Raw genomic sequence first — 18,260 nt, forward strand, 5'->3', positions numbered from 1 at the left:
GTACTGGAGGGGACGTCATTTGGGGATAATTGTATGATATGGTTTAAGTCCATGTATTCTGCTCGGTCTGAATTATAATAAACAGAGAGTTGTCTAATCCACATAAGATACAGAAAAGATCTAGACTAGGATGCCCACTGTCCCCATTCAAAAAGATAATATTGCAGGCATTGATGTTGAAAAGAAATATGCAAATTGAAAGCTTTTGTGGGTGATTAATAAATCTACTGGAGTGTTGAAAATTCATGGTTATGTTGAAGGAATTTGTCAGGGTTCAAAATAAATAAGCAAAAATCTGTAGTGTAAATTCTTCTCCTGCTACGTGTCATTGCCATCCTATTTATAGACACCACCTTCAACAATCATCAGGTCCCCTAGCTACAGTATAGGGAATGTAAAGAGATAAAAAAATAAAGGGGAGAAAATCCTACCTGGCCCCAAAGCAACCAGTAAAACTCATGCTGCAATGAGAGTGGGAGGGTGGGCTGCTTTGCAAAAACCAACAAACGCACGAGAGCAAATGGCAAAGGCATTAAATAGCATCAGGGTCTATTACATGCAGTATCACAGTGCTGTACAATGCCATTTGGTACCTGTTGGCCTTCAACCATGGAGGCCATCAAAAGTGTACCTTCCCCCACATTGTCATTCTTTGCGCAGGTTTAGATACGTAGTGGTGACCAACCATGGAATAAAAAGCCTATAGGTTTCAGGCCCAAGCTATTTAAGAACTGAATCTTCCCTTATGAGCCTGCCCCAGCTCTAATATCCACAGAGGATGCACTGTTCTCTGTCCATTCAGCCTTCTCTGTGTCTGCTTCCACACTTCACTTTGGAATTTCCTGACCAGGAAAGTGAGAAGGGTTATTTCTTTGTTTTCTTTTTAGTGACAGCTTAAGATCTTTCTTTTTGAAACTTTCAGAAACTGATGTTAATAAATAAGACTTTTATGATGCTCTACTATTTTTGATCTATGTTAAATTAAGATTTTAATTTATTTTCTATGTTTAAAATTATATGTGCTTTATTGTACTCCATATTCTTGGAAGCAAGCTTGAGTTCTAGCCTGGAAGCAAGGTGGAATATAAATAAAGAAATGGAAGGGTCTGCAGGAAAATGGAGATGGTGGTATGCAGGAATATCCTTCCTCTGATCCCCCCTTGAGTTTGTAGCCTTAGTGGCTCCCTTGCCTATCCCATACACCATGATTTTTATCATAAATATTTATACACAATTTAAAAATTAGAAACTATCAAGGGATGGCATGTTCTAGTTATTCCTTAATGCAGAATGTAAATTGTTGGCATTGGGTCTGTACGGTTCTGCTTAATCTGGAAGGTTGGGATCGGTGTGAAGAGTTAACATCATCAAATCTGATGCAGGTTGCTTTTCCTTACTGTTGGAAGTATTTTATGACATGGGAAAACTGAATCATGCAAGATTTGAATTTTTAAATACTATATATTTTTATTATTTTGGAATGTATTTAATCTCAGATTAGGAAAACAGAAATTTATATTAATGCAGAGCATTTCTCCATAAACATGTAAATATTGGCTCCTAGAGCGGCTGTGCTTATCCCACAAATTTATCACCTTGCAGGGGCAGGGACCTATTTGTGGTGCTGATATTATTTAAATGAATAAATAATCAGCTTTCTCAAATAACAGTTATTTATTTAAGAGACATTCCATTGTTTTGTGTACACAGAGTGTGTCTAGCGCATTAGTTTGAGAGAATGTGATACTACAAATTGGCAGGATCAAATCATTTCTTGCTGAAAAGGCTGTACAATTTTGACTTACTTCATAGTGCAAGTTTTTATTTTTCTCTACCATCCAAATTCTCTAATCGGTATTAGGTGCAATACTTTTGTGGTGGCTATTTTTGAGGATCTTGGCTCTAAACATGGAGTCATTTGGGCAGTTTTGAGGCAAAAAGTTTTCATGAAGACAAGCAGTAGCATATGTAGTTCTAAGGTGAATGTATATGTGTGTGTGTGTGTGGGTGTGTGGGTGTGGGTGTGTGTTTTGAGTGGGTTTTCATGTCAGTGGAGTTGTATGTAATTAGTTTCTAAAGCCCCTGTCAGGAAAAAATGTTAAAGTATCATAAACACTAGGCTTTGTTCAGCAAAGGTGACTGACTTTCTGACATACAGAGCAGGGTTTGGTATAATGAATTGTACATCCAAGAGACTTACATTACAAATAAGTTATGTTATAGAGTGTTCTTTGTGTCCACCATAAAGTAACATTAATTGGAATGTTTCTGACGCTGAAAAACCTCTTTGTGTGAGTCAGCCTTGCAGAATTATTGAGGTCCAGAGCTTTTTCTTTTAGAATTATCCCAGAATTTAAGAGAGTGAGATCCTGGTGTTTAGCAGTGTGACTAGAAATAGATGAAAGAAAATAAATTCCAGCCATTGTCCTCTTTTAAATTGACAGTGTATGGCTCCCCTTCTCCTGTGCTTTAGAGGTAAAGAGTGATACATAATTTCTGGAAACATCGGCAATGAGGACAAATATTACTCCATGGGTGGATGGATGGATGGAAGAAAGAAAGAAAACTGTTATAGAGTACCTTTTCTCTGAAAGAGGTTGAAGCTACTTGTGCTGCTTTCAGCTGAAGCAACTCTTTCTACTCTGAATTATTTTAGTTGGCAGTCTTCTACTTGTACCAAAAATAGATCTCAAAATGAGTTGTGGAAAAGGTGAGAAGAGGGCAGCTACATAGGCCCAAAATGTCATTAACTCTTTATTGAAATTCTTAGAAGAATGAACAGAACTTACTGCAATGCCTGTAAGTTAGAAGCCTTGCCTTCTCTAAATTTTAAAAAATTATTTAGTTTTGGAAATAACTATTGAGTTACAGCAAAACCCAGAACTGAGGGTGTCCAATGTTTTCTAGGAGAAAATGATATAAAGCACAGAAGGTTCTCTGTCAGTAGTAAATAGATGGGGACAAACTGTGAGCAAAGAACTGCCGTGTATATCTGCCATTCATATCGGGAGCCCTCCCCCTGCATCCATCATTATTCTTAAAATGAGGATAGTTTAGGACAGCATTAAAATTATAGCTTGCAGGCTTTACAATGGTCTGAAACAATTACAGAACTTAACATGAGCTTTGTGATGAAAAGCTCTCTTTTGTTTGCATAAATTTATTTCACCTTTGCTGACCAGATATTAAGAAAGATATAGCCTCTATACTATTTAATAGTTGTTAGAATAGTAGTTGGAAGTAATTGCTACATAAAACTGCAGTTGACACCCTAAATCCTTCTGTATTTTTCAGAAAAATGAACAACTCACTTTTATAGTTCTATGTAAACTTAGTCCATACGTGCATCTGAATTTAAACAGATAGATATCTTGCACTAATTTGGATGGTGGGTTAATTCATTCCATCCTTCATTTCAAAAGAAAAGATTCACATAACCCTAACATTTCCATGTTTACAGGCAGTACCCAAGTTATGAACAAGATAGGTTCTGTAGGTTTGTTCTCAAGTTAAATTTTCCTGTAAGTCAGAATAGGTACGTTTAAGTGTTACTCCAGCCCCATAGATAGATAGATAGATAGATAGATAGATAGATAGATAGATAGATAGATAGATAGACAGACAGACAGACAGACAGACAGACAGTTTTGGATAGCATTGTGAGGGTTAACACCCCTGTGGTCTTTGTTTTGCTATCTGTGCCCCTGTTCAGAAGATTTCTCCTCACTTTCTGTTTCTGTGATAATTGTATTTTGAAAAATTTGGCATTTTGGTGATAAAGTTTTAGTTGAGACACCTTTTCCTCATGGTAACTCTTTCAGGAGTTATTTACTTCCGAGGCATAGATTTCTCTCACTTCCTGTTGTCTCACCCCTGTTCTTAACTATGAGTTAAATAACTCGGGTACTGCCTGTATACCTGCTCTGTAGTTGCTCCCATGTACTCATTAACAATTTCCAGGTTATCACGTTTTTTTTCCATGCCCTATGTAGTAGAACTTTAGAAGTGCTTAAAAGAAGGGATGTTGACTGCCCATAAAATGTGAGTGCCCTTTCCTTCAGTGTTGCAGTTCTGTGAACAAAGAAAGGTTATTAATTAACCAAATACTAGACACTCCCTTCGCAAGCATTTTGGAGTTTGCTTTTTACCTAATAAATGCAAAGCAAATTATAACAGAGGAGCATATTAGATTTATCTTATAGATCAGACGTTGGCATACCCATGCTCATGGGTCAGATGTGGCCCCATAGGCTCTTACCTCTGGCCCCGGCCTGGGCCCCAGCCGTGTGGCATAGCCCTGGCTCCAGCTCTCCCAGTCACATGCGACTGCACAGAGCTCTCCCAAAAGCCCTCCTCTTTGTGTATAAGCCCTCCTCTTTGTGGGAGAACATGGTGAGCCGCCATTTCCTCCCGCAAAAAGGAGCATCCTGCAGGCACATGCGGCTGTATGGGGCTCTCCTCAGAGCCCCGTACAGCCGTGTGTGAGACTCCCCCCCTCCTGCGCCACTCCCAGGCTCCCCCCCCCCACTCCAGCCCTCGGCTCCCCCCCCCCCCCCCCCCGGGCTCGGCCTGCCCGCTGGCCCAGGCCCAGCCCAGCATGTGGCCCTCTTTCAAAAAGGTTTGCCCATGCCTGTTGTAGATGTTACAGTCACTTGGAGTCTATACACAGAGAGATTTGCACAGATTTACTGTTTCAAGGAGAAAGCTTTTGCTCTGTAATCCTGTTTTGACTAGGACAAAAGTATACTGAACATCCCATGGCTTTTGTAGAAAGTGAACATATGAAACACAAGTGCTAATTTGAGAGTGCTTTTTAAAAGCAGGCATTGTGAGATTGGAGCAACAGAAGTTAATCCAACAATATCCAGTTTCTCTCTAAACAAATCTGACCACTACTGATAAAGCCTCAGTCTCTGGCAAAGTTACTGGTAGAGCTCTGCCGTTGAAGCAAAGACTTGGAACACTTCGTATGGACAGCAGCCTAGATTAGAATTATCCTTTATTCAGTTGTCTTAAATTATATTCCCATTGTCCACATTTTTGTACATTTGCAAACAAGCTTGTGTGTTCAGTGGTTTGACTCTTCCCCTGGAAGATTTGAACTGTTGATGTTAAATTCTAAGTGTAGTAACTTCTCCCTTGCTAATGTGTATGTTATTCCTGGGTCTCATTCTAGCACATACAGAGGCTATGACTGTAAGCCAGAGTTATCGAACTTATGGCCTTCCAGAAGTTTGGGCCTCCAGCTCCCAGAACCTCCAACCAGCTTGTCCAATGGCCAGGAATTCTGGGAGCTGAGGTCCGAAATACCTGGAGGGCCACAAGTTTGACACCACTGCTGTAAGGTATAATCAGTAAGTGAATCTTGGTCATAATTAATTCTGAGACATTACTTTTCCCCCTCTGCTGTATACATTGATTTAGCTTTGTAACATGTCCTGTTTGAGTGATTTATGATAAGTAACATACAGTATGTAAAAGAGCCTGGCTGCTTCTGTTGTCATTTGCTGTCAAATCAGCATTTTCGTATGTCACCCTATAAATCTCAAAGAGTCTTGGTCATCAGCTGTACTTGTTTTCTGGAACTGGTTTTCTTCCTCTCGGCTTTCTTAACCATCCAGCTTTCATACTCATATGTAGAAATTAGAAATAATATAAACTGGACAGTTCTGACTTATTTATTGATATGCCTGGATATAAGTAACACCACCTAGGAAGCATCACTATCAATTTAACTTCCTGCTGCCTAGGTAGGAAAAATAAGCATTAAGCCTAGGAATAGCATCATCTTATTCCATAATTGTGAGTATGGTATTACTCTAGTATCTTTTAAGCACTTTGAATCCCATCTTAAGAGAAAGGCAGGATATAAAATCAATAAATAAATACATTTAAAATGGTCCTCACTAGTTCAGAGAGATCAATGGCTGATTATATGGATTACATGGAGAAATATGTGCTTAGTTCTGATCTTTTCTGGAAGAATAAAGAATATATTTGATCACAAAACCTTTTGTTGTTGTACATTACATATTACTTGCAACTATCCAAGGGAGAAAAGGTGGCTCCTTTTGATGATAAAATTGTGTCACCAAAATAAGGTCAAAGACTAATATGATTGTTACCAAATACAACTCACGTTTACTAGTTTAAAGGAGTTTTCCTTTGATTCAGTCAAACTTTGATTTGTTACGCCTCTCCTTCCTGTAGAACAGAACTGAGTAACCTCGATCAGACCCCATTCTTGTCCATTTCCTGCAACCAAACTCTTGGAACTTTTCCAGCAGATAACATGACTTTATAGGACTCGCTCCCTTTTGCAGTTATGTAACCATGTATGTAAGTGTAACTTTTTCTGCACTCATAAAACTCATCGGCTAAATGATCTTCAAGTTGCTACTCCTCTGTTACACTGAATGGCAGATGAAAATTTGGGAAGGCTGGTTGTGACATTACTTCTTGAATTATCCAGACAGTGTGGTATGGAAGACATAGCTTGGGAGCTGCTAATGAAGGAAATAATTTGGATTGCTTCGCTGAGTTCATCTGCTTCAGGAGATTTGTTCCTTCTTTAATTTTTCAGTTGTAAATGTAATAATAATAATAATAATAATAATAATAATAATATTACAGGGAAATTGCAATATTGCATTGGTGCTAGGTTTTTTGTTTGTTTTTTTCGTGTCAGGAGCAACTTGAGTCGCTTCTGGAGTGAGAGAATTGGCCGTCTGCAAGGACGTTGCCCAGGGGACGCCCGGATGTTTTTGATGTTTTTTTACCATCCTTGTGGGAGGCTAGGTGGTGCTAGGTATGTTGGTACAAATGAAGTTTGATGATGAATGACTACTGTAGTTGTACACAAGGATACAAAGATCCTCAGTACTTGAAATCCCATTATGGCAAACCTGCCTTCTGGCTGTAGACTAATAGAGAGGCAGGAAGGGGGATGGGGTGGAGACCACATTGAAGTTAGGACAATTTTACACCACCCTGTTACTGTCAGATATCAAGTCTGTTACAATCTATAATGTGGCAGCAATTAAAATTTGCCGGGTGATGACTGGTACCACAAGCTAGCATTCTAATTTATTAGAGAATTGTAATTACAGTAGAGTCTCATTTATCCAACATAAACGGGCTGGCAGAACGTTGGATAAGCAAATATGTTGGATAATAAGGAGGGATTAAGAAAAAGCCTATTAAACATCAAAATAGGTTATGGTTTTACAAATTAAGCACCAAAACATCATGTTATACAACAAATTTGACCGAAAAAGTAGTTCAATATGCAGTAATGCTATGTAGTAATTACTGTATTTACGAATTTAGCACCAAAATATCATGATGTATTGAAAACATTGCCTATAAAAATGCATTGGATAATCCAGAACGTTGGATAAGTGAGACTCTACTGTGTGTGTGTGTGTGTGTGTGTGTATGTGTGTGTGTGTGTGTGTATATATATATATAATGTTCTCATCCCCTAGTTTCCTAGGCCTGTGTCTGAATGTACTCCTCCCTTCTTATGCTCCCTCGTATTGTCTGAATGCTCCTATCCCTCCCTCCAGTTTTTTTCCCCTTTCCCTCAAGATTTCCCTCTTCTGTTTAAGCTTTTTAATATACCTTTGTAGTGTAGTTTTTAGCCTAGATTTTAATGAATTATGCTTTTATCAGATTGCACCCTACTTTCCTTATACTGATCCATGACTGTAAGAAAGATTGATTGAAGTTATTCTAAATTCAGTAAAAATTTGTTGCCTCCAATATTGGATCTGCCATATAGTCCAGCATGGAGTACGCTCACAAGACTCCAGTGGCACATTTCCTCCCGTTTGGGGGTATGCACACTGGTCTCAAATTCTTACTAGGCATGATGTTTCAGGCAAGACAGTTCAAAACAGCAGATCTCATAGGTAAAAAGAAAGCCACAGCAGGTTCTTGTGTTATCTATCACCTTTTGGTCATAATTGACTTCTTTTTTCACAAGAAGTTGCTATGCTGCAAAATCTTTTGTGTGTGTGTGTGTGTGAAATTCATCCAAATGAAAATGATTTACTATTTAGTTTATGAAAACAAGTCTTCCACTGATTTCAGTTCCTAAGGAAAGAGAAGTCAGATGGTTTTAGAACCACATTAGTTATCTGTCCATCTTATCTTTTCACTATAAACAAGAAGGCTGTATTCTCTGTTCAATGGGAGATGAAGGACTGATAGCAACAGTATGATTTTGTGGTTATTCTTTTGTCTACACAACATGACTACAGAGCACTATTATCATGTTAGCTTTAGATAGTTTGAAAGGTCTGTTATTTGGTTTTTAGTTTAACTATCTGGAATCCTTTTTTTAAAGCTTGTACAGTAAGTATGTTCTTCTCTAGCTCCACCCATTTGCAGTTTCATGCTCTATCAGTTTTTTCCTAAGACTGACATCAGCCCATCTCACCACAAAAGTCATCACAACCAGGTGAAAATCAAGACAGTCATGCCTGCCAGCCCTCTGGAATGAGAGGAGACCAAAAAATAGCTTGACCAACTTTACCATTTACTGGTTTTATATTAAGAAGCAAATGCCTTCTGAACGCAGTATGAGCTATGGAACAATAGACATAGACATTAAGTTCAGATGTATATTAACAGACACTGCAGAAAGCAAGGGATTCTGTAAACATCCATTGCCAGAAACATTGGAAGAGGCTTGTTAGGGGTGGCTTCCTTGCTTATGAGTTCTGCAACATGTGATTAATAGAAAGCAAAGTTTATCTTCTGTGAAATCTTTTTCCCCGATTCTGTGCATTTCTTGTATGAAAATACATTGTAAGGTGCACAATAAAATATGCTTCCCCTTATTATTGCATAATAAATGATGAAATATCTCCTAAAGTTTCATTTGGCCGTAATAAAAAGCAGGATATAGCAGGATATCATGGAAACTACAGTATGATTTGCCATTTTGGATTCTGCATGTTAGAAATCAGAAGTCTAAAAGTTGCTTGTCTGGGTAAAAGGCAGGATAGAAGACTGTTATGCAGAGGAATGTCTGGGAAACCAGCCAATGCCATTAACATGGGCCCTTCGATTGTGCATTCTGTGAACAAACACAATTGGGGGAGTCAATAATGATTGAGGAAATACTGTTTAAATGTGATAGGAAACTAGGCTGGGTTTTTATGGTTTCCTAAAATAGCCCCTGTTTGGGAAGCGTCTTATTAGAATTATAACTGGATAAAAACAGATATCTGTAACAGCTATAAAAGACTCTAGCACTTAGGGGCCAGGTCACACTCTGGCCTGTTTGCCGATTATAACCTGTAGAATGGACAAGAAAGCTTTGAATTTAAAAGATACTGATTGCAATACCAGTTTGCAGACAGAGTTAGACATATTCTCTGAATCAATTATTATGACTATGCTGAATTAGAGCAGTGTGTTGGAAATGATGAAATTCTGTCAAAGACAGAATGTATGCAAATGTTCTGTAATAGATGTATGTATGAAACTCAGACGGAATGATAACCATGTACTACGAATATTTTCTAGGTTGATGTCTCTTATGACTTATATGTATTTACAATATGCTTTGCAAATATGGAAAATGTTCCTTATAATAAGATAGTTAACAAGACCAGATCATGTAATGACCATGAAAGTTAATGCACTTACACTGGAAATGTCCCTGTGATGTAATAAACCTCCACCCAGAGTATGTACGTAGGAAATATCTAAAACAATTATAAGTATAGTTATTCACTTGTAATATACATTTTCTCGAAGTCCAAGGCTTAAGATGTTCATAAAAGGAATGCTTTTCTGCATGCTAGATAGTATTGTTTCAACCTTTGGCATTTGGGTATCCAAATGTAGGCCACTGCAAAGATTAGATAGAGGTAGCATTTTTTCTGGCAACCTAAATGCATTTAAAACAAACAATTCTAGATATATTTACATACATTTGACATCTTGTATTCATTATTTTATTATCTAATTTAGTTTACTTGTCAGACCTGATCCATGAAGTATTGTCAGTTGACAGAAGTTCTATATTACTAAATCCTCTTTTGAGCCAAGAACACCATTATGTACTTGGCAACTTACTCTTTTTTAGTTGAATGATGGATTCAGCCATAAGTAAATAGAGAGGGCTTCTTTCTTTGTCCTATCAGTGTTAGGGCTAGACAACTCAACACCTCTTACTTAAGGGAGGTGTACCTGCCTTGCAATGCCTCCTTTCCAAATTTCATTGATTGCCTTCAGATAGGATAGTAAACTGGCTTATAGTTTATTGAACAAGCTTCACATTTATGTCTTCACTCCTTTTTTATGGCTGTGAAATGGATGTTTTTAACCAATCACAGCTCATTAGCTTTACGTTTGAACATTGAAAAACTATGGTTTACTAAATGAAGCAAACTTAAAGACTTCATTTATAAACATTGCTTGTTTCATTAGAGCAGGGGTCCCCAAACTAAAGTCTGCGGGATGCTACTCTCCAAGATCATTTAGCCAGCCCCGCCCCAAACTTTAGATGTAGGGTTGCCCTAAGTATGAAACAACTTGAAGGCACAAGGATATGAGTTTTAAAAGCCATTTTTGGGTATTTATTGTATTTTAATTCTGTTTTTACCACACTGTAATTATTTTTTAACTTTTGTATTGCACTTTTTAAACTTGTCTACTGTGGATTGTTAGCCGCTTTGAGTCCCCACAGGGAGAAAGGTGGGGTATAAATTTAATAATAATAATAATAATAATAATAATAATAATAATAATAATAATAACAACAACAACAACTCACTTGACTATCTCATCAGCCAAAAGCAGATCCACACTTCCCATTGAAATACTGGCAAGTTTATGTTAGTTAAAATTGTTCTTAATTTTAAATATTGTATTTTTGTTTCATGTTTTATTGCACTACAAATAAGAGATGCGCAGTGTGCATAGGAATTCATTCATTTTTTTTCAGACTATAGTCCTGCCCCCCAACAGTCTGAGGAACAGTGAACTGACCCTCTGTTTAAAAAGTTTGAGGATCCCTGCATTAGAGTAATTGCTAAATCTCACCAAAAACCTAGCAAATCCATTGTTCTATTCCCACAGAGGACCACCACATAAAGAAGGAGAGGGGACCACAAGTAAGGGCACAAATCCAGTACCACCCTTCCACTCTGACTCACTATAAGCCTAGCTCAAAAAGCCTCTGGTTTTTAACAATTGAAAATAGATTTATTAAATTGGACTGAGGTCTACACTTAAACTTTATTTTCTGCTTTTCATTTAAAAGCCTGAAAATCCATCCTGATCAGAGACTACACTTTTATTTTAAAGTAGATTTTTTCTTCAAGGTAAGTCTGCACTGTAGTACTTCTCAATAGACTTCTTGTCCTTGGAATTTCTCCATATTCAGGATTGCCAGACTTTAGATTTATATGTAATGCTACAATGTGCAAGTAATTATTTATGATGACCTTCACATGACTGCCAGAGAGGGGTCAGATTAGTGCATGATTTTAAGACACATTCATGTAATCAAGAAATATCATTGATTGCGCAATTTCAGGTATGGACAGAAGGACCACAAAGCAAAACACATACTAAGTAGCAAGTGTGGGTTAGTTAAACCAAATCGATGTGCTGGGATTACTATGAAGTTCAAGGGGCACCAAGAAATATTTTATGGTGGTCTATAAAAGCTTCTGTTAGCGACTAGACCAACATTTACCCTAAACTGATGCCATTCAGATCATTTTAAATTGAAGTTCCCATCAGCCCCTATGTCTTGTGATTTTTTGCCTATGTGATGAGGGATTATGGAAATTGGTGTTGAAAAACATTTGGGGTACCATCGTATAATAGACTGCATTCTATTAGAGGCATTTACAATTGTTGGAATTCTTTGGGTGTCCTAATAGATTAATTCTTTAACTGTATGGCTTCTAGTTTTGTAACATTTAGCTAATCCTGTGTTTGTGAAAAAGTTACTACTTTCAGATGCATTTGGGTGGGTTTTCAAGACTCAGTGGGTGTACTCATGGTCTTCCTTTCTTTATCCATTGCCTATGCCTTTTTTTAGCAATCTACTTTGTGCTATAACTGTTCCTCACATTGCTTTCTTGCCATGTTTCCTTCCCTTGTAATTATTTCACTGGTTCATGCTGATACTCTCATTTATCACAGAGACTATTATTAATGAATGCTGTGCTTCTTCATTATGTTGCCATGGTAGCTTTGTGTGGTCGAATGGCTGTTTCCAGATGGGAATCTTTATTTACCTGTAGTATTGTTGTGTGGGCATTTGTCTAACACCTACACACAATCTTGCATATAATGAGGATGGGCTATCTTTTCTACATTGTTAATCATTGTTTACTTTTAAGGCTATGATCTGTTTTATGCCATGAAGTTGGAGAGATACATTATGTGTGCAGTCATAATACATCTGGTACCTTTATTGTTTTTCTATGCTTGGGTTCATTGTGTCACTCTATGAGTGTTTTGTTTTATGGCAGAAACAATAAGGTGCCCCTTTCTTCTTGTTTTAAAATGATTCTTGGTGTTGTTTCTCTCTGTATAAAGATATTGTCCTATGTTATGTGTTTTGCTGATCAGTTAACTAAATAGAGCAGAAAATGGTACAATATCTTGCAAATACCTGTAGTTCTTTTTAATTGATTGCCTTGTTTATCCAGTACATCGGAATAAATAATGCTAAGAATATAAGAAGGATTTTAGAGCATTCAAGGCACTTCTCACTTCATGGCCTGTATATGAGCACAGTCCAGAAAGGAAGAGATAGAATATTATGAGGTCAGAGCCTACAGCAATTCCAGGAAGGATGGAAATAACAGCTGAGCTATGTTTTACTACCCTTCCCCCACACCACCTCCTATGGTGTTGTATTTTTTTTTAAAAAACCTTCCCATAGCATCTTCTCAAAAAGATCTTCCCAAAGTGGGAGTGAATTAAATTAGACCAAAACTGGTTTGAATCATTCTTTTTGTTTTGAACATGGTTAGCAGGTGAAGATCTAGTACAGAGCTTTCCAAACAGTGTGTCGTGACACACTAGTGGTGTCAGCTGCAATGTGTAGGTGTTTCACGTGAATGTAATGAGAAACCTTTGAGTCTGTGTGAAATAAGCAATACATCATATATTTTTAAAAATATAAATGAAAGGTTTTCATGAAATATGTAGAGTCTCCATACATTTTATTACTACAATTTATGTATGTATCTGTACCTCCAGAATGGTCCCCTCCTCGCTGTCCTTTTGGCAGCAGACCAAAACCTTTTTATTCAGGCAAGCTTTTAAAGAAGACGGTTTTTATGATCAAGTCAGGGGGTGATTTTTAGTTTTGAATATGTTTTATGGGTTTTAACTGAATTTTAAATACCCATTATGTTTAATCATAATAGTTTGTATATTTCTAGATTTTAAATTGTATTGAAATGCTTTTAATGTAATAATAATAATAATAATAATAATAATAATAATAATAATAATAATAATAATAATGGCTTTATTTTTGTACCCCGCCTCCATCTCCCCGAGTACATAGACAATAGCATAAAACAGAACAAAACAACATTATAACAAAATATAAGCAATAATTGAACCAACCAATTAACCTGAAATAACAGTCAGTTCCTAGGCACGGTTGGGCAGACTGGTGCAAATCAATTTTGAGGATAGGGCTGATGAATAAAGTGAGTCTCCTTGTAGGGAGAAAAAGTGGGGTATAAATAAACATTATGATTATAAAGGGTTTCATTTAACCTCTGGTTTGCTAGTAAAATTGATTTGCTGTGTTGTGAAATGATGCATGTCTAAACAATGTGTTGCCCTCCCAAAATGTTTGCAAAGTTCTGATCTAGTGGATCAGTGTCCCATCTCCAAACTCCATCATGCCTCTACCTAATCACATGTCATGGGTGAACCTTCCTGTAAGTTTGGAATACTCTTCTGTGGACATAGGATTGCACTGAAGGGCTTAAAGCAGTCCTATAAGGCCACCTAAAAAGCTGGAGCCCCCTATGGCGCAATAGGTTAAACCCTTGTGCCTGCAGACGGCTTACTTGAAGATTGTGTTGCTGACCTGAAGGTTGCCGTTTTGAATCCAACCTGCGGAGAGAGCAGATGAGCTCCCTCTTTCAGCTCCATACGGGGACATGAGAGAAGCCTCCCACAGGGATGGTAAAACATCAAAATATCTGAGCGTCCCCTGGCCAACGTCCTTTCTGATGGCCAATTCTTTCACACCAGAAGCGACTTGCAGTTTCTCAAGTTGCTCCTGACACAAAGGAAAAAAAAAACATAAGAGAGCAACTTGGAATTGCTCTCTAGTCAACAGTATTCAGAAGAGCATTGACCAATCTTGATAAAATAGTGAAGAGTAGCGACAAAGTTAAAGCAATGGTATTCCCCGTAGTAGCCTAGGGATTCAAGAGCTGGATCATAAGGAAGATTGTGCAAAGGAAGATAGACACTTTTGAACTGTGGTGTTGGAGGAAAATTCTGAGAGTACCTTGGACCGCAAGAAGATCAAACCAGTCCATATTCCAGGACATAATACTGGACTGCTCACTGAAGGGAAGGATATTAGAGGCCAATTTGAAGTACTTTGACCACTTAATGAGAAGACAAGATAACTTGGAGAAGATAATGATGCTGAGGAAAATGGAAGAAAAAAGGAAGAGGGGCCGACCAAGGGCAAGATGAATGGGCGTTATCCTTGAAGTGACTGGCTTGACCTTGAAGGAGCCGGGGGTGGCCACGGCCGACAGGGAGCTCTGGCGTTGGCTGTTCCATAAGGTCACAAAGAGTCTAAAGCGACTAAACGAATAAACAACAAAACAATAGTATTAGCTAGCATGACAGTTGTGGGATTATTTTCATAAATACAAGAGGGAGTTCTATAGCTCCGCTTCTTTACTATTAACCTCTTTTTTTCAAATTGGCATCCATTCACCCCTCCCGTTTCCCCATCTTTAGCATTAATAATTTGGATGCACATTCTGATCTTTTTTGCCTTTGTGTTTGCTGTTACTGATCCTAGGTTGCAGGTCCAAGGATAAGCCAAAACTAGTCAAATGGAGGGGATGTCACTGCTGGCAAAAGTAAAGGTACCGTTTTCTGCAGCCTCACCTGCTGTATGCACAGTACTGGAATTAGCATTGTGTGATGTAATTTCATCAAAATAAGAGTTTTTCTGCTTTAATAGCTGCTGTTGTAGGGGTGAGGAAATGTTCAAGCATTCTGATTTACAGGAAGGTGAAGACTTCCCATTTAGTGTGTGGCAGAATTGAGACTTTACTTGGGTTCTTGTGTGTGTCCAATTTATAACTTCTGTTAAGAATCACAGTTGATGCACTCTCACTCTGCTTTTCTTGTGAGATTACACATTTGGAAAAAATTGTCTATCACAGACAAGATATGCTTCCAGTGCATTTGATGCTTGTTCTGCAGGTGCAACCTTTCTCCATTTTTTACACCACATTCATAAGCGTGTCAGTATCTTGAAGGAATTCATTGTAAAGTTCTATGCACTTGTTCAAGTTGGATTTTAAATGGCCACAATTAATAGGGAGGAACACTTGCAATTCCTGAACTACTTCCCTGTGCCTTGTAAATCTTTCTTGAAGCTGACTGCAGAAAAATGGGATGTACACATTTGTGACCCTCACCAACAATGGACTGGGACCAAACTTGGCATAGAGAAACCCCATGACCAACTGAACATACTGCAGGGGTTACTGGGAATGGACCTTGATTTTGGGAGTTATGGTTCACCTGCATCCAGAAAGCACTGAACCCAGCTGATGTCAGATCTGGACGAAACTTGCCACACAGAGCCAACATGGCCAACTGTCCATACAGGCCTGGTTTGGGGGGAATTGACCTCGGATCTGGGAGTTGTAGTTCACCCTTATCCAGAGAGCCCTGAACCCAGCCGACGACAGATCTGGACTAAACTTGGCACACACACCCAACTTGGCCAACTGCAAATACTGACAGGGTTTGGGGGTGATTGCCCTGGGAATCTGGGAGTTGTAGTTCACCTTTATCCAGACAGCATTGAACCCAGCCAACAACGGATCTGAACCAAACTTTAGTGATATTACCTAACATCCCAAAATAAACAATGCCTTCTTCTAATAACCCAGGCACTGTTGGGTCCCCAAGCTAGTAAGTAATATAATGAAGATTTATATTTAATCTGATTGTGTGCATTTTACCCTATAGCTGAGAGAATGTGACTGCTTAACTTCTGTGCCTTTCAGGGGGCTAGACTATTAGCCTGAGCAAGCAGGACCTGGCACCTCCTCTCAAACACTATAGAGAATAGCGGCCCCTGTGGCAGCAAAGCATGGCCTTCAAATCCCTCCATGCCTTAGGTTTTGCCTGCCAGTTATTGGTGGGCCAACTTGATTACTTCAACTACACCTGCTATTGCTGCAAGTAATGACAGTGTGAATAAATTGTCAAAATTTGGTTGAGATAGTGCTTGCACTTTTCATAGAATCATAGAATCATAGAATAGTAGAGTTGGAAGAGACCACATGGGCCATCTAGTCCAACCCCCTGCTTGGAGGGACTCATTTAATTTTTGCTTCTTGTTGACTTAGCATGGGGATTTGGTTAACCAGTTAAAATTCATGAGTAAACCAGATTTTTCTTAAACCTGAAAAATTTGAGGGGGGGGGGGTTGAACCTCTAAACCCCCCAACCCCTTGGCTACAGCCCTGAGATAGAACACAAGGCTAAACAGATTTTTGTCCTTATCCAGCATAGTGCTAGTCTGCAAAGTGTTTCATTTTCCCTTGATACACCACATGGCACATTTTTATGTTAAGTGTGTGGCTATTTCAGTCTATCTTGCAAAGAATTATGTGTTTGATATCAAACAGATCGCTTTATGTTCTGAATGGCAGCTTGTAGCTGCTCTAAATGGTGAATAATAATACAGTAGAGTCTCACTTATCCAACACTCGCTTATCCAACGTTCTGGATTATCCAACTCTTTTTTGTAGTCAATGTTTTCAATATATTGTGATATTTTGGTGCTACATTCGTAAATACAGTAATTACTATATAGCCTTACTGCGTATTGAACTATTTTTTCTGTCAAATTTGTTGTATAACATGATGTTTTGGTGCTTAATTTGTAAAATCATAACCTAATTTGATGTTTAATAGGCTTTTCTTTCGTCTCTCATTATCCAACATATTCGCTTATCCAACGTTCTGCCGGCCCGTTTACATTGGATAAGCGAGACTCTACTGTATTAGAAAAAAGGTACCGAACATTTGTTACAGTTTCAGTATTCTCTCATTAAAGAAAGTTTTAAATGTAGTATTTTTAAAAAATGCATTTGAATAATTGGTTGTAAGTCAAAAACTGAGTGTGATATATTCTGTGCTTCTTGAATTGAATGAGAAGGATAGAAAATTAATTCATAAACAGGAAAGAAATTAAGATTAATGCATGTTGAATTATGGTTGAAAATTGAGTTTGAACAGTTCATCACATGTCTTGCTTAAACTTATGAGTATAAGAACATGTTCAAATGTCACCTCAAAACCATGCATGGCATTTTCTGCATTAGCCAGCAACTATAGCACATAAACAATTACTAAGTTATAAAATAAACACCCAGTTGTTTACACGTTGAAGAATGCATTTGTGAAATCGCCAAGCATTTTAAGGTCATGAGTTATGTTTAGCCCACTTTTGGCAACAGGTACTACAAATCATTTTTTGAATCTTTATCACCTTGATCTAATTCTGATTAGATTCAAACTTTTGGTAGAACCAAATCAAAAAGCACAGATTCCCCAGTTGTCCAACTAGAAATTCTAATTGTCTAATTTTCAAAGCCCTAGTTGATGTACTTCAGATCTTAAAGGAGAGGATGTTATGCTCAAGATCAACAGCTTGTTACTGAGAAAGTGGGTAGTATGATAATTAATAGACTTGGTAGTAACTATTAAGGTAAAAACAATATATGATATATTAATACTATCAAGAAAGGCAGCAGGTTGAATTTTTATTGAAAAATTGGCCTTATAAACAAGTTGAATGACAGTTTTAGTAACTAAGTAGATTCATAGAATTATTCGCTGACATGGTTTTCAAAATATTTGTGTTACTTTTATAATACTATTAGCAGCAATAACCAAAGTCATTTACTAGATCCTGTTACTGGTAATAATACTGTATTGTAACGTCACACTGATAGCTCAGATTGTTTTTAAATTCTTGG

The 18,260-nt window shown here is 37.8% G+C and overlaps 1 protein-coding gene across 1 annotated transcript in view; it reads left to right on the forward strand.

The window, feature by feature from the left end:
• The window catches only part of c4h1orf21 (chromosome 4 C1orf21 homolog), a 146,093-nt gene that overhangs the window by 50,737 nt on the left and 77,096 nt on the right, over positions 1-18,260 (forward strand). The gene's annotated exons all lie outside the window — the stretch shown is intronic.

The sequence above is a fragment of the Anolis carolinensis genome, chromosome 4 (assembly GCF_035594765.1).
Source record: "Anolis carolinensis isolate JA03-04 chromosome 4, rAnoCar3.1.pri, whole genome shotgun sequence".
Taxonomy (NCBI): Eukaryota; Metazoa; Chordata; class Lepidosauria; order Squamata; family Dactyloidae; genus Anolis; species Anolis carolinensis.